General features: G+C 41.6%; 1 protein-coding gene across 2 annotated transcripts in view; it reads right to left on the bottom strand.

Moving 5' to 3' along the window:
* Positions 1-22,150, bottom strand: part of rhbdf1a (rhomboid 5 homolog 1a (Drosophila)) — a 46,785-nt gene extending 24,635 nt beyond the window's left edge. For both annotated transcript variants that reach the window (XM_077559056.1, XM_077559057.1), the window contains exon 1: positions 21,783-22,150. The gene's annotated coding sequence lies outside the window, so the exon portion shown is untranslated. The remainder of the gene's footprint in view (positions 1-21,782) is intronic.
* Positions 22,151-22,810: the final 660 nt, after the last annotated feature.

The raw sequence follows: 22,810 nt of genomic DNA, 5'->3' as shown, positions 1-22,810 counted from the left end.
GTCGCATTCTTTACAGCGCTATGATTTCATCAAGTTGAGATTTGTTTTGACTTCACGTGGACACACTTTCAACCATCTTCGTGAGGCCCCCCTCCCAAAAACACACACTTTCTGCTCAATCAGGACTTTGGAGGCAGGCTAGCTTTGAAATGTAGCATCCATTAGGCAGGAGGAAAACGCAGACAAAACACACAGCTGACATCTCGCCAGGTGCACGCATGTCCGACGGGCCCCGATGACGAAGCCTGACAGGCAGAACAAATTGCCTGGATGTGAGCTATTGTTGTTATTGTGTGCACACAGTCCATAGCATCATTTCAAAGAAATTGTGCTCCAGTCAGGCGCATAAAAGCACTCTTGTGTGTCACAGGTGGAGCTCCTAAAACAACCTTGGGCTCGACAAAGCGCAAAACTTGAATAATTCGCCTCTAGCAAAAAGTTGTCGCTAAATAAAAAAAAATAAATGAGCGAGTACTTTTGCTGCATTCAATAAAGAATGAAAATTTGGGAAATAAATTTCACTCACGACCCTGAGGACAAGCGCTGGAGAAAATGGATCGATAGATGTTCAATGAATAGCAGTGGTTTACATATTTTTAGACTAAACACACAGTCAGACATCTTTTTTGGGTGAGAATTGTTTAAAATTGTCTAAAACCATCTGATCAGCACCAGCTCATTAGCTAAGAAGAGGCACCGTGTGAGATGTGGAAACATTTTGCTTACACAGCTGACAGTCAGGTCAAGCTGAAAGAGATCACAAACTAAATAAAGTCTGAAAATCAAAGACCACAGGAGGGAACAACATGGCAAATATTTCCCAATATACAGCCTTCTTAACGCTTTGCCAAGGTATTACACAAACTCACTATTGGCCAATACACCCGTTTTTCTTGGAATGCATATATATTGAATGTTTATCAGCGTTTTTTGAAGAATTTGGGAGGTTTGAAAAGAGATTTTGTTGTTCTCCCCCCCATGCATTTCATTGGGCATCAATTAGGCTATCATCACCGTTTACAAAAAGGTCAATATTACGATCTCCCAGAAAAAATGGCTTTTTCAGTAATTTTTTTTTAGGGGTAATTTATAACATGGAAAGCGAAAATGTCCAATTTAAGATTTGAATGGATCGACAGTTGCTGAGACCACAATTTTGTTCACTTTTTAACGAAAATGGCCGTGGCCACCAAATTTCAAATAGCTTTTTCAACAACCCTGGTCCGATTAAAAACAGCAGGGGTGGTCTGCAAAGGAAATCAGTTTACTTTTGACATAACGTACCTTTTGGCCTATATTTTGACCGTGAAATTCACAGAAAGGGCCACAACTTCAAGGACACAAATACAAAAAATCTAAAAATGTAGCCCTAGGTGTCAAATATAACAACAACAAAAATCAAACGGCAATATCTCGGAAATCATTGATCAGATCAAGGTGAAATTTGGCTTTCCATGCTATGATAAAACTACACACATAATTTCTGGAGAAGTAGGGCTTCACTCAATGGGTGAACTGAGGTGAAATAACCCACAGTGGAGGTTTTCAACTAATTTGTCCATTCAAACAAGCAACTTTTTCTGTTACTGTTTTTTTTTTCTTCCTCTCACAGGTCATTCTTGGATAAAACGATAAACATCTGATGTGGGGAAGAAATCCCACAATTGTCGATCAGCATTTCGTTGAGCACATCTTGAGTATACCACATACTTAAGCCACATACTAAAAGAGCAGTAAGCAAACATTCACCTATTTTTCTATTTCATGTTTGGAAAGTATGATCGCCACGAAGACAAGGGTTGAGTTAAAATCAAGTATGTCGACCCAGACTCGGGGTGCAAAAAAAGGTTGGATGTCTTGACAGGATGTCTCTAATTTTAAAACCCTAAGAAATAAAAGTCCTAGTGTGCTTCTATCCTTGAAGGTAGAATCTGCACCAGTTGGTGGAAAGTCTGTGCTCTAGGGCCACAGTTTGAATTGAAAAAAAAAACTGATAGGCCAGGTCATTTGTAGACAGGGTTACAAAAAGTTTAAGTGTTAATATATTTTGAATTAAAAAATAAATAAACATATTTTAGATCACCAATTTATTTTTTTATTTTTTTCCATTAAATGAATGCAAATAATAACAGGACTATTGATTATGTAAATGCTGTGCTTAAAGAACGAAGCAGGTCATGTGTGGCCTCCAGGCCTTACTTTACCCATCGATTCTACAAAAATTAGCTCCACATTACTAATTACTCTACTAGTTTGCGAGGTAATCATATGTCACAATTCCAGGGCTGAAAATGGAAAAAGTACTCTATGAGTATAAGATACAAAAGCAGCTGTCTTGTAAACATTGTAGCTCTATATGAAACAAAGGTGCACCATGCTGTGCTATCTTTGTGCAAAATTCAGTGAGGTCTGGGATGGTCCGTTAAAAATCCTTTTCCCAATGGCCATGGTTGGTCATGGTGCATGCCATACCCACATTCCACAAGCTCTCAAGTTTAGTAAGCAGCTAAGAAAAAAAGAAGAAGAAGGAAAATGCGGGAGCAGAAGAAGAAGAAGAATAAGGAAAATGCGGGAGCAGAAGAATTTTTTTTTGGATTTTTTGAAAAAATACATTTATTTGCCGCTCTTATTTACATTCTATTCACAACACACAGCTCGGCAAGAGCAATTCAATAAATAGATTAAAAAAACAAAATGCTTTCACATCAGAACAACACTAAAACATAGCGCCTCCTCATTCACGTCGCACAGTGCCCCGTTAACAGTCCACATCTCACAAAAACTACCCAAATCTCCTGCTCTCTTGTAAAAACTAAAATCAATAAAGAGTCTGGACTTTATCAAAAGAAGAAGAAGGAAAATGCATGAGTAGAAGAAGAAGAAGGAAAATGCGGGAGCAGAAGAAGAAGAAGAAGAAGGAAAATGCAGGAGCAGAAGAAGAAGAAGAAGAAGAAGAAGGAGGAGGAGGAGGAGGAGGAAAATGCGGGAGCAGAAACCACAAGAAGTGTAAGCTTTATGGACAGGAGCTGTCTGGTTTCCGGGCACTGTGTATTCCAGCTGTGGTCGTACTGGTGGGGGGTGGAATTGACGGAACTGAGCTATAGGTTTTGCAGAGGCGGCGTCTGTGGACATTCGGAAGCAGGAAGTGGTTCCTCTGATGTACAACTTCATTAATGTGAAGAGTGAGAAGTCCGGATCGCTCACACTGGCGAGAGCTGCAACGCTGCTTGGCCTCAGGCTTCTGCCTCTCTGCATGTTCTGTCATACACTACACTTGCTTTTCTTGTGCACCATTTTAGCTTAATATCTTACTACAACTTAGAAATAATAAAAATAACATGTCTGCCTTTAAACAGGAATAGAAAGCCCACTGCATTGGAGGTAGACATTTACTACAACTGCAGCTACAAGCTATTGTTTTGTCTTTCTTCATGTTAAATTTGGGGCTCGATACTGGGAACAATACAAGGAAATGACACAATTCAGACTTTGGTTTTCCCCCTCACCCACCTAGAAGTTGGTCCTATATTAAGTACCTTGTTATTTAGGGGAGGGGAAAAAAAACATTTTTTAGCATGCTTCACTCACAAGGTGGACAATTGCCAAACGACTTGAGAAGCCACTTTCCTCCCCAAATGATCTCACAATGATGATTAAATAAAAACTCTGGCACGGTTTGTTTCTTGAAACACGTTACGCCCCCTCACAAAGTTCATGGGAAAGCACTACATGTTTCTTATGTACAATTGTCCAGAATCGTGCTCGCAAGTGAACCAGGAAGTTGCGCACACAGATAAAACTGTCACATAATCAGGACTTCCTCCTTGTACTCTCCTGCTCAGAGATTAGATAGTTGACTAGCCAGGTTATCCAGATAGCTAGAAAGATTTAGCTACATAGCTTGATAGCTACAAGATAGATAAAGAACTAGATAGATAGCTACAAAGCTAGCTAGCTCGATCATAGTTTTATAGCTCAATAGATGGATGGGTTTGTTTTCTTCGTAACTAGTTGACGGAGCACAATTTTTGCATTTTAATAAAACAAATGATTTCATGAAAGTAGTACAACGCTGCGACGGTCATTTGAGCCCCCCCCCCCCCCCACCCCAACCCCCACAGCGTAGGCCAAGACGAGCTGCCGAGTTCCAGTAGAGCTGCTGTCATCGGTATGGGTCGTGGTGATATGTGACAGGCTGTCATGCCCATCCAGCCATTTACAACATTAAAACACACACGCAGCAGAAATATCCCACGCAGCTGACCCTGAGATCAAATGTCACGGCGAGCAGAGGGGCTAGACGCCGGGCATGGAGGCTGGGGGTGGGGACTATGGCCCAGCCAAGACGTCTGCCACGTACGGCGCGCTTTATTTTAACTGTTTTTCCACAGATTAGCGCTTGGTTAGACAGAATGCCCTTTAACCCTCATGACTAAGGATGGAGTACTAACTCTTCCCAGACCGCCTCAAGCTCATAACAGTGTTTACCAAATGACAGCGTGGTGCGGCAGAGATATGAATAGCTCCTAAAAGTATAAATGGCATCCTCAAAGCGGGCCTTCGGCATGCGGTGTATTTATAGACGGGAATTTCAAATGTGTTGCTTGGTGAGACGCAAAAAAAGGCTCGCAAGAAAAACAAGCAACATGCCCATTGTGCCGCTTTATTTCGCTCTTAAACCCGATTGTGTGTGACATTTTGGCTGCTGCACCACTCCCAATATCAAGATAGCAGCTGAGAAAAGGCAGGACATTTTGTATTACAGTATTTTGGTACAAGGCAGAGTCAATATCCTGCACAGGAAATCAAATATGAAACTGAGCTTGGTAAAACATTATTTTATGGAAAGCTGACTCAATGCTTTGAAATATTTAAACCCCATAGGTAAATTATTTACCCACTGCGACTGGCACACAGTTTTATAATCTCACTTTTGTTTCAAGTGCAGATAATTGACTACAATCGTGTGCATAAAGGCCGCTATCACGGGCTTTGTTGTTTTAATGACCTTTTCCACACAGCAGTTACTTTCACACCGTGAACAACATTGGATAGATAGATAGATAGTATGACACGGATGGATTAGATTTGTATTTATACAGCATGGCGAGAGGGACAGGGAGGGGGAGAGAAGGATAAAATATTTAATGGGAGCCCCCCTTGACATACAGTATTAATGTCCTTCCGTTTTTGCGTTTGGAAAAGCAATTACAAACGGTTATTATGGCATCACAAAAACAACAAATATAATGAGAATACTCCTGGAAAGTACTGTTTATCGCCACGTCAGCGGAAAAACAAGATTCGCTAAGTGAATCTTATCATGTCTCAAGTGGTGGCGAGCCTTGTTTGTTTCTGCAATCTCGAGGAAGCAGATGACCACAGGTTTGAAAGCTGCAAGTAAGACACTTTAGATGAAGGAACACCCACCAACAACGACCAACTCTGCGCGCTCAAACGGCTGCTTTGTGAAGTCGAGCCGCTGATAAGCAGCTAATTTTACCCGGCGACTGCAGTTGAGGCACCTGAAAGCGCTTTGTTTGCAGTGAAAGCTTATCTTACAGCGGCTGGATCTCCACCTGCGCTCACTGCCTATTAGTATATGTGCATGTGTGTGTGTGTGTGTGTGTGTGTGTGTGTGCGGCTTGTGGGCCGATGTATCAACCCGGGTCAGAGAGAGTTTATGCATGACAGGCACACTGCGGAGAAAAGGCTGAAGCCCGCCTGGGGCTGACTGTTCAGGGCGATTCATGAAATTCAACAGGACTGTGACACTCCCCAAGAACTGACCTCAGGCCAGAAGTGAACAGACAACCATGGCAGAGGTTTAAAACCAGCTTACGCTATAATGTCTCGGCAAATTTTACTACAATTCACAGGTCCAGGCAAGCGGAATACATCAAATATATCATTGGCGTCAAGGACAAAAAAGACGAATAGACGGTGTGTAGTATGACACTATAAGTAAACATAAATCCTGATAGAATGTTGGGATTGATCTGGACTCAAAAGACTCCTATAGTAACAACAAAGCATGGTATGCTGCTCACTGCTAGAATTAAAACACATCTGCACAGATTGTCAGCTATATTAGCTATAAAAAAAAGAAGAAGAAAAAAAGAAGTGTGTTGTTGCTACCACTCACTAAAGACCAAGAAGGGAATAAGACCAAAAATTCCCAGCAGAATATTATATCCTGCTTCATGAGAGTAATTCAAAATGTGGCAACATCTGCAGACAGGTAAGAGGTTAGCTCAAATGAGGAAGTCGACAACGACGACAGCAAAAACGGAAGAAGATAAAAGGAAGCTTGGACTGTTAGGCTTCAGTAGTCATGGCAGCGACTTCAGACAAACTGCCAACGGTGACCTTTCAGATGATTTTTCAGTAAATGTGAAAGATAAACGAACTGAAACTAATCTTTTTTAAAAAAAGAGAGAGACTTTATTTGTCACCATTCATTCATTGTCAAAATGTGCCAAAATCAGAGAGGAGCTATTAGCGTCGCAAAAGGCAAAAGTGGAAGAACACGGGATAAAAGTCACAACAAAGTTTCATATGCTGCGAGGAATTCAAAATGAATTCATCAAAATCTGGCCACAGAGGCACTCATCTATTGATTGTACATAATGCAGTGTGTATAGTTTATTCAAAGTGGCCACATTGTACTGCTGCTGTTCCCCGAGCAAGCAAGCTTTGATTCCTGTATTAAATTTCCATTTGAGACTAGAATGACTAGCAAGACCAGACATGCATTAAATAGATCACACGAGACATTGTGACAAGGTTTGCAGAGTGAATTTCTCCCTTAAGACCAATCTAAGGTGGAAAAAAGAATTCTGGAGATTAAGTACAGCACTGACCTATCTCGAAAGTCTCTTGATACAATGCTGCACACCCTGCTAAAAGACATAAGTCAAATAAAATGAGTGCTTTCTGCAGCTCCCACACGTACCTTAAATTGCCCCCAAAACAAGCCGTTGATTGTCTGGAGGAGGTTTGACATTCTCTTGTTAAAGCGAGTAAGAGGAGAAACAGCATGTGATAGCCATCCAAATAGTTTCCAGCATGATATCAGCTTGAATCAAGGCCACAAAAGCCCGCATTGTGCCGCCTGATGCTCAACAACGCTCATTGTGCTGCGTGATTGGAAGACGCTGGAGGAAAGAAAGAAAGAAAAAAACTACAATCAGGAGCGAGCTTCATTTTTCCAATTATTGGAAATGGTACAGCCAAGCAAATTCCCACTGTGTGTTTTATTGTTAGCGTAAGCCAAGATGATTACATCCACAGCAGCAACACGCGCCATTTCTGGCTCAGCATTGTGTTGAAATCACTCAACGGGATTAGACATACTCCACAAAAGGAGTCATCGGTTCTGTCATCCCGTTTCCTCCACCAGCACATAGAGATGGGCTTACTGGGAGTACTGGAGGGAAGGAAGCACGGCAGGAAACGCACACATAAACACAAACGCACAACGCGACGCATTCAACACATCCGGTCCACACGACCACGGAAACGACGTGCACACATCCCGTCCCGACCGCTCGCAAAAGGGAATTCGCCTCGTTAGGTCGTTTGAGAAAAGTTGCCGAGCATGACAGGGATGAAGCGTTCCCAAGTCACCACAAGAGGAGCTTTGGAGGACAAGTCGGATTTAATATGACAACTTCAGATGAGTTTGCTTGTGTGCATCTGTCAATCAATGCAGTCATCAATTAGGGATTGGTCTCATCAGAACGTTTTGAACAAGTGTATGCGCACAACTTTGTGGGAACAGTTTGTAGGGGAGGGGGCCCTTTGTTGTTAGCGGTGCAAGATTCTCATTCATATATATATATATATATATATATATATATGTATGAATGCCAGGGCCTCTTGTCTCATTATATACACAGCCTCCCTCAGACGCCGCAAGAACTTCGTTTCGTACAATTAATGTAAATGCGTTAGACACACCACACTCCACTTTTTTCTTTTCAGTTTAAAATGGTTTACTTGAAATGCTTCCTTTGTACGGTAAAAACAAACGGCGGGTTGCATTGCTTTTAATTGTGACTATCATACAAACCGAAACATTTCAACACATTCTGAAATAAAAAATATCCTCACAAATCAAATTACGACAATCCAAAGTCCCATGCTTTTCAATGAGCGAAGAGCGTCATTTCACCGAATAAGACCGCCATTTTGATTTGTGACGTCATCTCGGAATTGTCTTTGAGCTCGTGTTCAAGTCAAACCATGCAGCAATATTTTAACACCCAAATTCGCATTCGCAACTCTTCAATCAACTCATATGGGTTACTAGAAAAACAGTCCCAAAAAATTCACATTGATCATAATGGTAAATGTACTGCACTTATCTAGTGTCCATAGAAGGAGATTTCAAATGGTTGTTTGTCTATACTGTGTAAGCCTTTGGTCACTTCAAAGAAATAGGCAACAACAGCTCACCCACCACACTCATAAGGATAAGTGCTATAGAAAATGAATGGATGCATGAAACAAATGTTTATGAATACTGTATGCATAACAATGGTATGTGAAAATACAAGAACACTAAAACATTCCCTTGAAGGGTTTGTAGCCCAGGCAACACATTGATCGACTCCATTGATGTTCAATACAAGCACACACACACACACACACCTAATACAGTAAGTCAACTACACCCAAAAGTTTGTGTGTGTGCACATCCATCATCGATTAAGTGGGAGAGAAAAACACGCTCTTTCAGGTCACATCTGAGTCTGATTAGGTGCTGGAAAGACAAACCTGATCGAGATTACTTACTTTCTGTTTGTTTTTGTTAAATCAGAGGCAACAGCTGCACAGTCTCATCTTCAGGTTTCCCTTCCTTCTCTGCAACAAGCGGGTCATGTGATTCATGCTCCACTACTATTTGAATCTCTTTCATCTGCTACACAAGCATTCAAGGAGGAGGCGGTTTTAATAAAGACTAGGGTTCAACATCGACACGATGTAAAGGAGGAATCATGTTTCCACGCTGATGTCGTGTCATGAGTCAAAACAAGTGCAATAATATCATTAAATGGTGGGAATATTTGTGATGTAACATTTTGGGAGCGAAAATCAATCAGGGGGGCGGGGCCAGTCCTATGAATGATCTAATGCTTTAGCTGGTGTTAAATCAGTGGTTTTACATCATACTGAATTCACATCATATTTGCATGATTGCATCATAATGAACTAAAAATTAATTTGCTATACACCATTTTGTATGGCAACATCATATTATATTAATCAATATTTTGTATTTTACTTAATTACTGTGGACCTCCTTTACAAGTATGCATTTTTGCAATTATTTTAATTAAATAACATGTTTATTTTTGTTGTATTTTTTGCCAATATATATATATATATACACACACACACACACACACACACACAGCCTACACATGCATGCCTCAGTGATTACCTACAGTACATTTATGCTGCATGAATTCCATATTTTTTTTCAAATTCATCCATTAAATGCTTTTATTTATTTTTTTGTTTCAAAAATAATACAGATAGTTTCATCTGCGTAGCCTTCTTAGGATATCCTACTACAGTACATTATTTACACATTTTTCCAATTAACGAAATGCTATTCTAAAAAGGATTCATACTTTTCTTTTATTCAATTAAAGGTACATTTCATTATTATTGAATTACCTTTATTTGCACTTTTGATTGCAGAACATCAAACTGGTTCATTGAGTGATGCTATCAATTTCAATTAGTTGCTACATTTTCAGATCATTTAAATACAGTGGTACCTCGGAGTTTGAACATAATTTGTTCCTGTGAAGTGTTCAAAGTCCGAATTGTTCAACCGAAACATTTTTTTCCATAGGAAACAACGTAAATGTAATTATTCCGTTCCTAAGCTCCAAAAACAGAAATTTGCAATTTTAATTTCTATTTATGTTGTTTTTACATTTACAGTACAGTACAGTATTTAAACAATAAAAAAAATACCTTATCTTTTTTGTTGTGGTGTGATGGCATCAGTGGATGATAAATGCTATGTTAATGCTTGCTTTAGTTCAGTGTTGAGTGTGTATTTTACATTGGGCATATTGTTACCCTACTAAGCGGTCCTTGCTTGCGTTGTTTAACGTCAGGCACGTTGTTGAACAGCTAAGGGGGGTCCTCGTTCCAGTATTTACAGAAGTAGTCACAGTAGTTACAACGGCACGATAATCTCCTGCCTAATTCCACTGTGGTTTGTAGCACTGTATGTTTTTCTTTGCTGCCACTGGCACTGTTTTCTTTCTTTGGGTCCGTGGCGAATAAAATTGTCGTGAAAAAATCAAAATGCACTTGCGAGTATGGAGCACCTCCGGGAGTGTTCACGATCTGACTGGAAATGAGCACAGCATCGTCTCAACTATCGCAACGTGAGCATTCGGCATTGCTCGACTTCGCTCAACTTCACTCGGCTACCCGTTTTCAAGGTACGTTCGGCTTAGCTTGCTTTGCTTGGGTGTTCAAACTCAGAAAATGAGTTCAAACTCCGAGGCATTTTTTACTCCGATTTTTTGGTTGAAGTCCGAATTGTACGAGTTCTGAGACGTTCAAACTCCGAGGTAACACTGTACAACATTAGGTACACTGGTGCAGTCTGCACAGACTGAAAAATCCAGTCCCCTGTATGACTTTTTTCTTCAAGTCCCTGACATATACATAGACTTGGTGGTGTCACCAAGATGAAGTCCAGAGAGGTCGAGCACAAAGGAAGGAAGGAGGGGGAGGTGGAGTGACAGCTGGACTGAGAGATAGACTACGTAAAAGTCCAGAAGGACGCACAGGAAGACTGGGAAGACCCGAGCAGCTCCACTGGGTCCATCACATTGCAAACTGCAAGGAGGACAAAGGCCTTCAAAGATTGACTCAGTGGGCAGCCAAGCAATTATTGTCATACGGCGGGGGCACCAAGCAGTCAGGAAAAATGACATCAGCGAGGACGAGAGGAAAGAGGCAAATGAAAAGACTTTTCTACTCTCTCAAAGTGGGAGGACAACTACAACTTTTGTTTATTTTCGCCACAAATTCAGAGCGACGCCTTTGTGACTGAGGAGGGCACCGTGAAAAGAGAGACTTGACATCATTTTCCACTCAGTCTGTCAGCATGCGAAAAGGAGAACTGTAAAAAAAAAAAAAAAGAAAAAAAAAGGTGGCACTGAGATGGAGGAGGAGGGAAAGGGAAAGTTGGATTCCGGGCTCAGGTGCTTGTTAAAATCCGCCGGCAACGTCTGGCTGGGAGCCATCTTGCCACCTCTTGACTGACAAACATTCATCACACTCCAACGGATGAACTGACAGCTACAAAAAAGCGCACTATTCCAAACGTGTGGCTCCCGCTTGTGTTTTAAGACCGAGCGGCGAGAGTCCAAAACACACCCTGGTTTCTGGGAAGGCCGTTGGAGTGAGTGCGGTGCATGGTATGCGATGCTGGTGGGGCCGCTAAGCGGTCCACATCTAACTCCAGTGTGCTGCTGCTCCACTCACACAACACATATGGACGCCATTAACGCAGGAGACGCGACGTTATTACTAGACGGCTTTACATGCACTGCCATGACTTAAGTCACACCGTGGCAATCAATGGCCAAGTCTGATGCAGTATTTATGTCTTGACTTCCTACTACGACTGATATCTGATATCATTAAGTTCAAGAGTAATGCGAAAGTCCTCAATTGAATTACCATTAGCGGGCCAATGTAAAAAAAAAAAAAAGTAAACAAATACTAAAGCAAGTATTGTAAAACATTCAAATGTTATGCCTGAAATTCATATATAGTGTTGTAAGTGTTAAAAGGCCAAAGTTATTTCATCCATTGTACACACTTTTTCACAATTAATCGGCTAGCGGAATTTTATTCTGCCTAATATTTTTCTTTTTTTTAGGCTAATGTTTATTTCAATATCTCAGGGCTCGACACTGCAACTAATTTACCTGCAAATGGGGCCAAATTTACGGCACGGTACTGGTTTAATGAGTGGTGTAACGGTTCATCTTTGAGCTGTGATCCGTACGGAAGGATCAAGTGCCACGGTTTGGGTCGTACGAAGGACAACTTCAAAATAAAAGCTTTGCCTTGTTACTTGTATTTTGATTTTAGAAATTGACACCCGAAGCTCGTGGTGGGCGTCGTGGCTAAAGGATTCTAACTTGACATCCCAAATTCATATTCAATCAGTAATTAAGGACGCTAAGAGACCGCTTGTTAATTAGTCTGGCATTGTGTGATACTGTGTAGGTACCAGATCTGCTCGGGTGATTAGATCGGCTCAGGATCTTTTGGTGGCTTGCGTGCATACCGATGACGCTGCGCGGCAGGATTGGCTGGAAGTTTTCTGGTTTTACTTGAGTCGCTGTCAATCTTTACATCATCTGTAACTATGTTATGCAAATTACGACACAATACATGAGTAAATATTAGGGATGCACCGAAATGAAAATGGTTGACCAAAACCGAAAACCGAAAATGATGAATGCTTGGCCGAAAACCGAAAAGCCGAAAAAATATTACCGGTATGCCAATTTTTACTATCATTGCATTTATTATCATTAATTAAAATTATAATATTGTTATAAAATATTAATTTAGCACTGGTACAATATAAATTGAAATGTGCCCACACCGCAGACATGTTGGCTAATGGCACATTAAACACCAAACGAGGGTTGAGCATTTTCTGGCGGTGCGATTGCACCTTATAGTCAATGTAGTTCGCACAGGCGGGGACGGATGCGTGTGGCAGGACAAGGTATGGCGCACTTAAAATACGCACAGTCACATATTCATCAACGTTTAAAAATAAATAAATACATTTGTTCGCACCAGCTAATCGGCTTCGGGAACGGACTGCAAAGTCACACACAGCGTCCTGTTCAGGTCTGCCGCCACCCGGAGATAGCGGTAAGTGTTTCCGTGTTTAAAACTGTTGATAGCAATAGTGCTAGCATGAGCTAAAGTATTTAGCGCGGCCACCGGGATGCCGGTGAAAAAGTGGAAGCGTTCGAGGCGCTCTTATAAAAAAAAAAAAATTAAAAAGGGGAAGGCGTTGCGGGAGAAAGAGTGGCTCACCTGTACCGCAGTACACGGCAGTTCTGTCATTTTTCGACCCACTTAAATGTTGCACACCAAGTGACGCCCCTTTCCTCCGGTGTAATGACCCCGGGAGCTGCTGCGACCGACCGGTGCCGTAAAGCACGGTGAAAAGCCAGCGATTTTTTGCATGCGTCACCACAACCTATTTCGGCCATATTCTTTCGGCTTTAATTTTATTTCGGCCGAATGACGAAAATCGGTGGCCGAATATTCGGTGCATCACTAGTAAATATGGTCATGCTGTACCTCCCAAAAAAGGTGCGACCAAAACCTGTGCGGTGCAACCTACTGAAAAAGTTGAGCCCTATATCAGTTGGGCCTGTACAGCACAATACTAGTATATTGAATCTCATCTTGCATAACATTCCTGAGCAGTGATAATAAAGCATCTTTACCACAGCGGTTTGCTTCCAACTTCCCCCTCAAGTTACGCTGGTGTAACGGAGGCCTGTGTGAACCTTGTAACGCGAGCCTGCGTCAATGATTTCACCCACGTATGGCATGTGCGCTTGCAACATGGCCTACATGGATATTTCTGGCCCAAAGTGTCAGGTAAGACATTTATTGGCTAATCTCCAGCCGACACGCCCTCAAAGAGTGCCGCTCAGGAGTCAAAGTTCAAGGAGTCATGGTTGCCGCCGCCGCCGCTTCTGGGAAAATATACAAAGCGTTCCCACAACCTCGTAACTGAGCTCTGGCTTGAGGTTAAGCGGCTCCAGACACCGTGTCAGTGCGCCGGGACCCAAAGCACCCGGCAGCCAATAACCCTAATGACACGTCTTCCTCCCCGCAAACGCCGCCTGTTAGCTCAAAAGGGTATATATTATGGAAAATTGACTTTTTAATGTCTTGTATACAAATAGTTGGGTTTCTAGAATGCCTGCCCACACATCCAATGTGAAATTAAACAATCTAGTAAACCGTTTTTCTGCTCATTTCTGAAAATACGCCAACGAGTGAGCCCTTCTGTACTTTCACGCCAATTTGCACAATATATGTCCCCACTTTTCAGTTTCTACCCATGTCATTTCATTTTATTGTTTATTTGAGAGGGACGATGCACATTAATGAACACTGGCACAATACCTGCGTTAAGTTTGCATACAGCTCATTTACATTCATAGTCCCTTGGCAGGTAACATAAAACAGAGAAAAGACATTGCACCAAGGAGGATAAACGTTAGTAATTCACACTTTCCCATTTCATCAACAGTCTGAAGCGCCGATGTGCAAGTTGTAAAGTGCATTCAGTATTTATTTATTTTTTTAAGTGTTCCCGTTTCTTATAATTATTTACAAATAAATAGTAGAGGATTAAATTCTGCTATGAAATCCAGATGACTTGATAAGCAAGGCTGGTTGAAGATCCAATGCCACTTTCAAGTGGGTGTCATCGCACTACGGAAAACTCATCTTTTTGCTGTTCTTATAAACTATCTGATTGGTGTCAAAGAAGTATGTATGTTGAAATGAGACGACATAAGTAGTGCTTTGCCACCATTTGTAGCACAGGCAATTACAAAACGTTTTTGGTCGGTTTCAATTACTCACAGATTTCCACTTTACAATGTCTGAAACACTACCATGCTGAGGAACTGTAGAAACAACCTGCACCTCACAGATGCGACATACTCTCTATTATGTCAATGCCAAAAGGTAAGCAGAGCTGCATTGTGTTTTGTTGGATGGAAAGACTAACATTAGCAAACAGGAGTAGCTTCTGATAAGAAACACATAACTTTATTGCTATGTAAAGTGTTCAATGCAGTGACAGTGGGGGTTGTGTGTGTTTGCGGACGTGTCCATGCGCCACATACACGCAGCGTAGTATTAAAATGCTGCCTGCCAATGAGTGAAATCCGTACTTGCTATTGGGGCTCCAGTCGCTCACTTACATGAGACAGGGCTCATTTCAGCAAGACGAGAAAACTCATGCTGTAAAAACACATCAATCCTCGATCCTTGATGTATTTTTGACGAAAGATTGTCACATGCGTAGTAGATGTTATCAAAACACCTACAAACTGTTTTAAAATGCATAGGATGCAAGACAAATAAGCAAGTATGACCAAATTGGCATCCAGCAGGCTGCAGGTTACGCTCAAGAAGGTGGACCTGAAAATAGCCACGCAGCGGCCGGCATTACATCACATCGACCATCATGGCCGCCGCCTGTGAGCCACACAAAGCCACGGGAGGGACACTTGCACCGAGCCAAGTGTATTTCCAGGAAGAGCGAGTGGCAGCTGTAGAATGCTAATGTGGACTGGCTTCAAAAGGAAAGGAAAAGACTTCCTGTGTAATTAAAAGCAGCGAAGACAAGGCAAAAGCATCTGTTTACATTCCTTTTTGAGGAGGACACACGCACTCGTCACACGCCATTGTTCCACCCATTATTTGTCCTCACTTTATCAGCGACTGGATTGACACTGCAAGGTTCACGTGATACAATTCTATTTTATTTTTTTGCGCTTTGCGTCATGGCAGCGTGAGTAGAAAAACACATGGAATATTCAAATATCTATTGGTGTCATAGCTACAGCAACATCGATGCTAGTTTATCAATATCGCGTGTTAGCATTAAGCCAGCGGACTAGCTAGCGGATGTGATGTGGTTTGGTTTAAATACACAAAATGTAAATTAAAACTTTATTTTATGTTTAAACTTGAGCTGGGAGTGGTAATAAAGGCTCTAGTTATCGCTATAACACATTAAAAGAACACTCACTGGCAATTTTATCTACAACATAGACAATTACATATAATATAAACATTAGGGGGAATAGCCATTATTACATAATCAAAATAACAAGTGCAGCCAGATATTTAATGTGTAGGTTACCCTCCTTTAAATCAATGCAGGAAGAGTCAGTCTAGGCCAACTCAATGTTTTGTAATGTTTGAGATTTATGTTACTTATCTAACAATTGTTTACTTCCTGTTGACGCTTTTGGAGTTATTTGCAAGCAGGTTGCGTCACATATACCATCAATGTAAACAGTCTTATCTGATATCATTTGAGAAATATACATGGAAAAATACAAGGAATTAATATATAAATGCAAATAGGCATTGTATTGGTATTGGACACTTGGACCTGCAGTGCAAATCCACCCAAAGTGCGAGCAGATGATGAGCTTGCTCTGTTAAACCAGCGCAACGCAAATGTCGCGATTGTCTGTATTGAGGCATGAGAATAGTAGTAAGTAGGCGGCAGAACAAGTTGGTTAACATGTCTGAGTCTGACCTCTCCACACACACACACACACACATTCACAAATTGTGACATCACAAACATGACGGTGAAAAGAACTATGCCTGGCAATGATTAAGTCATTTCCCCTTACATTTAAAAAATATATATTTTGGGGTCACGGCCTGCTCTCAGCAACTACGATTCCCTTTAACACGTGAGCCAATAACTTCTAATGTGATTATTTATTTGAAGATGTCATTATGAATTCAGCTCACAAATTCAAAAAGGTTTCTAGCATTTGAGGTGTAAATGTTGATTAAAGCATCAGTATGGAATAGTCTGACATGCAAATAGCGGCTTCTAAAGCATGAGATACTGACATCTATGTTAGTACAATCCCAGATGCTTTATTCAATGATCGATAGAACTGGTGGAGCAGCCAGGTCAATTGCATCAGCGCTCGTGTCTTTGTGTTGTTACTGTGGCACTCAAACGATCAGACAGTTTTAACTTCGCCCTATAACAGATGCAAGTTCTTTGATGTGAATGCTCATTAAAACACAGTATGGAATAGTTGGACACTTCAAAATTGCATTGATGCTAAATTCATTCATTCATTTAGGGTCTATAAAAGAGCTAACCAAATATAACTCACCAGTCATAGGGCATTGTGATTTCCTAAGAATGCTGTAGAAGTGATCAATTGAGAATGTAAATTCTTACAAAGATTTAGAGACAATTAAGTGTTGTATATTATGTTTATTTGCTTCCTACCATGAACCATTGATTATATTTATTGTGAGAAATCATTAACATGATCAGTGTCTTCACATGTATGAATATCAATAGTTATTAACTAATTAATGATATTAGATAGATAACTAAAGGAAGTTTGGGCAAATTTCAAAAGTGTGTATCAAAGCCTGTCAAATTAATCAGTACCAAAGAAGTAGTATTCAGTTTCAAAAAGGTTGGGGACCCCATGACTAGAATATCGATACACAGCATTACCAGTAGGGGTGGGAATCTTTGAATGTCTCACGATTCGATTTGATTCCGATTTTGGGGTCTGCAATTCGATTCAGACTCGATTTACGATTAGGAACTTTTTTTTTTCAAAATAATTTGATTGACAATGATTTTTGCTTCAATCTATAGATGTGCAAGGAATTGTAATGATCTACTCCAGTCTGACTCGCTAATGCTAATTAGCGCGCTACTCTCGGCACTCAAAAGAACGGCTCCACGCTGCAAAAAAACAACTTTTATTGGAATAATGTGATTGTGACTTTTTCCTTCTACTCTCTAATGTGGCTACAACTTAATAGTGTATTAGACCGCCCGGAATCACACTGCCCCTAAGTGGCCAAATCGGGTACAACATGAACAGCGCTCCAAATAAAGGCACACACAGACAAAGGCAAGACAGTATAAAATAATTAAAATAAAATTGATTTGGGGACATTTAAAAGAGATTCTGAATCGTACTAAATGAGAATTGCGATTCTTATGAGAGTCGATTTTTTGGCACACCCCTAATTACCAGCACTAAAAAGCTGCTCATTAGCTTCTGAAGTTCTGACCATGTCTTTGTGACACTTCATTTTCACTGCAGTGGCTCTAGGGGGAGCCCTGAAGTTTCTTAGGACTACATTTATTGGTACCTGTCCATAGCTTGAGCAGAAAATTTATGGATGAATAAAATCAACAAAAGATTTTTGTCTAGGGGTAAAAAAGGGTCTTGGTTTATTTTTAGATGCATATGTAGCACACATGTAACGGTACTGATCCAGAACCGGCAATCACACAACTGTTTTGGATGGAGTACAACCTGAAAGAGTTTTTTCCTGGAATCGTATTTGCAATAATGACGTCTGTGTCATATCATAACGGCTGGAGCGTCAAAGCGAGAATACTCACACGAGTTGTCATCTTGAAGCTATTAGGCCTCTTATCACAACACGTTGAGGTGGACGATCTTCAACAAAATCACTTTTCTATTGTGCTCTACAGAGCCCCGTTTCCATCAAATCCTCCAGGACAACACAGCCTGCCAAGGTACCATTTTGCAAGTCCATATCTTTGTCACCCCGACATGGTCAGATGTAGTGAGTAACAGTGAACTGGCGACCGCTCCCTTGCCTAAGGACAGGAAGGTTAAATGAACGCAGTTGCGTACAGATTATGGATGGATGTTGCGTTTTTTTTATTTTTAGGATACTCATACAGTGGCAGGTATCTGGTGTGACATAAAATATTTGACAGAACCAACAGTGACAAGAGTTGGAAAAATGCCAGTGACGAAAAGTGGTACAGTCCCTTCAAATTTTTTAGCAATGGAAATTGTCAAATTCTGCACCGTACCGAGGTGAACCGAACCAGACCAGATAGATAAACAATGGTTGTTGTTTTTTTTTTTTTAAAGAAGTGTTTTTCACACAGAAATCCTGAAAATTTGCCTGACGGAAGAGCTAAATGATAATCAGCGTTTGGCCTTTTACACATCACACAATCAGATGATGCCTGGCGTTTAAAAAACTTCAAGTAGGGCCCAACTGCTTACGTCTCACCATTCCGTGTCGGTGCTACAGTATCTAGACACAACAAAGTTAGTGACATGGGGAAAAAAAATGGTAAAATGCCAAAAAGTTGGACAGTGCATTTCAAAACCATTGACAATGGAAATGCAAGTATTTGTGTAACATACTCAGGGGGACAGGCAGACCATGATTGGTATAAAAATAACAAAATAAATAAGCCTCTTTCACACAGAACTACCGCATGGACAACATGGAAAACAAGCCTCTTGCATGTAGAAATGATGGGTTTGGAATATTTGACTGTCTCACTATTCAATTCAATTCTGATTTTTGGGTCTGCGATTGGATTCAGAATATTTTTTTATTCAAAATGATCTTCGATTCAAAATGGTTTGATTGCCAATGATTTCTGCTCCAATCTGTAGATGTGCAAAGAATCGTGATGATCTACGCCAGTCTGCTTTGCAAGACAGAATAACGAATGGAAACATTAAAGTGACTTTTTTAAAAACATTTATTAAAGGCATGATCCCAAGATTTTTTGTTGCTGTTTGTAAACACAACATTCAAAACTGACGCTCAAAGAAGCTTCTAACCAGGAACAAGCATGAAAGCAGTCCACCAATCAGGATAGGGCATCCGCACAGCAAAATTTGCATATGCCACTGATAACAGCTGGCCTCTGTGGTTCAAGGAAGGAACTAACCAGGAACAAACATGAAACCAGCCTACCAATCAGGAGCGTGCATTTGCACAGCCAAATTTGCATATGCCATTGATCGTCACTTGCCTCGGTGGCTTGACTGGAAGGAAAACCTTGAGTCTCCACCCAGAAACGTCCTAGAAAGACCAATATAAATCCTTTGGTCCACACCTTTAAGTTTTGAATTGTAAGGAAAGTGCCTTTTTTCACAAAACAGTGTATAGACCACAACTGCTACACTATGTAGCTGGTAGGGATGGGAATCTTTGAATGTCTCACGATTTGATTCGATTCAGATTTTTGGGTGTGCGATTCGATTCGGAATCGATTAAGAACGATTTTTGGTTCAAAATGATTTGCTTGACAATTGTTTTTGCTTCAATTTATAGATGTTCAAGGAATCGTAATGATCTACTCCAGCCTGACTCGCTAATGCTAATTAGTACGCTACTTGTGGCACTTTTCTCACTCAAAAGAACAGCTCCACGCTGCAAAAAAACTATTTTTATTGGAATAACTTGATCGTGACTTTTTCCTTCTACTCTCTAATGTGGCTACAACTTAACAGTGTATCAGACCGCGTGGAACCCCACTGCCCCTAAGTGGCCAAACTGGGTACAACATGAACAGCGCTCCCAATAAAGGCAAACACAAACAAAGGGAAGACAGCATAAAATAATTTAAATAAAATCTATTTTGGGACATTTAAAATCGATTCTGAATTGTACTAAATGAGAATCGCAATTCTTTTGAGAATCGATTTTTGGGAACACCCCTAATAGCTAGCTTTAAATTTTATAGCATTTTCTTCCCCTGAGCAGACCGAGTACAGTTTAGCAGACAGCGAACAGTCCCTCAAAAAGAGTCCAATGATGGTATCTGTTTCATCCTGTTCCGCTCTCACTGACCATACAGAGTGGACGATTAAAGCCTGACTTGCTTACTTGTATTTATTTGCATAACCCAACACAGTACAGTACGTTATTCCTGACAGCTTCTTGTGTGGCAATAAATATGCCAACAATTGCTTACCACGCATTGAAAGTGAACCGAATTGGTCTGTACTGTACTATGTGGTGTAAACAAGTGTTGGGTGAACTTGGCGAAACAGCCAGGCGGACAGACAGACAGCATGCCAAGAGTCATGCGGGCACGACTTGCGGGGCAGACCCCCTGAAAAAAAAAAACTCCCGCATACCAGACAGTCAACACAAGGCCAGGCCTGGACGCCCAGCCATAACGTAGACCCACACCTCCCAACCCCCAATATCTGTGCGGTGGCCCAGGACTCGCCCAGCTTTATCGGTGTGGTTACATCATGCCCAGCTATGAGTACCCTCCCCTTCTCCATGCGATAAAGTTTCAGGCCCATGTGCTCCTGTGTCATGTCTGCCAAAATAAAACAGCAGTTTCTAATAAACCGCGGCGGGGAAGAGGGGAATCACGGCCCACCTGAAGCATGATTTAAAAACTGAAGCACCAATAAAGCTTTCAGGTTCAAACGAGCGGGAATATGGGGAGCACATGGCTGCTTTCTCCTCACATGCCGACCTGCTGTTTTGCTTGGCTTTGGGCTCACCAGGTCTGCCACAGGAAATTATCCAAGGTCAATGAATTGGTCTAAAAATGATCATTTACTTAACCTGTGTTCGCCTGTCTATGCCAGAACATATATTGACAGGCAGAACAATTCAATTCTCTTAAATTAAATGGCAAAAGTTACACAGTGACCTGTGTATCCATTTTACTGTATCTGTTTAGGATTTTTTTTTCTCCTCGTAAAATATGTGCCTTGGCTCAAAGGTTTGGGAAACCTTAAAGGCTGATGATGAAGAGGAAGAGGGAGGAGGTGATGGAGTGGGAGGGAGACGACGAGGATGATGGCGTGACTTCATCCCGTGATGATTATTCAGCAGCATTCCTCATTCCTTTACACAACATTCCCGTCAGCTGCTTAAAAAAAAACATCTTTTCCCCACCTAAAGTTGCAATAAAGCCTATAAAATGAACTGGCTGACTCATGAGACTTACTTTTCCGGTGGAGTAAAAATTAAATAAGGCTGCTAGTTGCACTATGAAAATTACACACCATACACTCAATAAATAAGTCATGAGACTGGATGAGGACGAAGAAGAGGAGGCTCGGTCCTCTTCCTCGACCTTCTACACGCGTGACCACCAGGCTGGTGGAATCGTAGCCGCAACTCACCGTTCAAAGCCGGCGGCTCGGGTGATCTCCAGCGGCGGGGAAATAAATCCGATTTCCGCGTTCTCCCTCGGGACTTGTCACATCATCCTGACAAGTTACACGCTGGGAATAAACGCTTCTTCTCGGTTGATTCTCTCCCCCCACCAGCACCACAAGGCTCCTTCCTTCCTCCTCCGGCGTCGCCACAAATCCTTCGCCGGCACCGCGTTGTCAAATCCGGCCACGCTTCTCAACCACACCGGCGTCCCTGGAGGATAGAACCCTGCCGTCCGCGTCTCTGCTTCCCACCGACGGATACAGCCTTCCCACACTGCTCCATGCATCGACCCGGCCCAAGTTTTTCTTGTGCCGGGTTTGAGCGTGTGAGCCCCGCCCTGGGCTCCGAGACAGTCTGTGGGAAGGAGGCGAGCCCGTGGATGAGTGGCAGCCAATCGGCGCTTGAGCGGGGAGGCGCTCCCTCTCCCTCTCCCTCTCCCTCTCCTTCTCCCTCTCCCTCTCCCCCTCCCTCTCCCTCTCCCTCTCCCTCTCCCTCTCCCTCTCCCTCATCCGGAGTGGACGCCCCCGAAACTGCATGGCCTCTGTCCCGCCACGACGTGACGAACCGCAACGCTGCTGTCACCGCAGTCGACTCGAGTAGAATGCTGAGAAAAGAGCATTCATACAAAAAAAATAACAAAAACTTATGTAGATGTTGTCGACAGACTGGCATTCATAACGTTTTGGGGGTCAAACATGTATGTGAATGTTGAGAATGATACAAACACACGGTTGTGTGATGGTAACATCCATCCACCCATTTTCAAAACAGCTTATCATGAATAATTATTAAATGTTTGAATGCTGAGAGATGATAATTTATTGTGTGAATGCTGAGTCACAATGATTCACTTGAAGTCATTGTGTGGCAATATTTCTTTTCTCAATCTTCTAATTGTGAGAATGCTGACAGACAAACATTCAAATATATCATTGTATGAATGCCGAGACAAACATTCACACTGATTGTGTGGCAACGAACATTTAATGTT

Source organism: Vanacampus margaritifer, chromosome 2, assembly GCF_051991255.1.
Source record: "Vanacampus margaritifer isolate UIUO_Vmar chromosome 2, RoL_Vmar_1.0, whole genome shotgun sequence".
In the NCBI taxonomy this organism is placed as follows: Eukaryota; Metazoa; Chordata; class Actinopteri; order Syngnathiformes; family Syngnathidae; genus Vanacampus; species Vanacampus margaritifer.
This window is presented reverse-complemented; position numbering and strand designations above follow the sequence as displayed.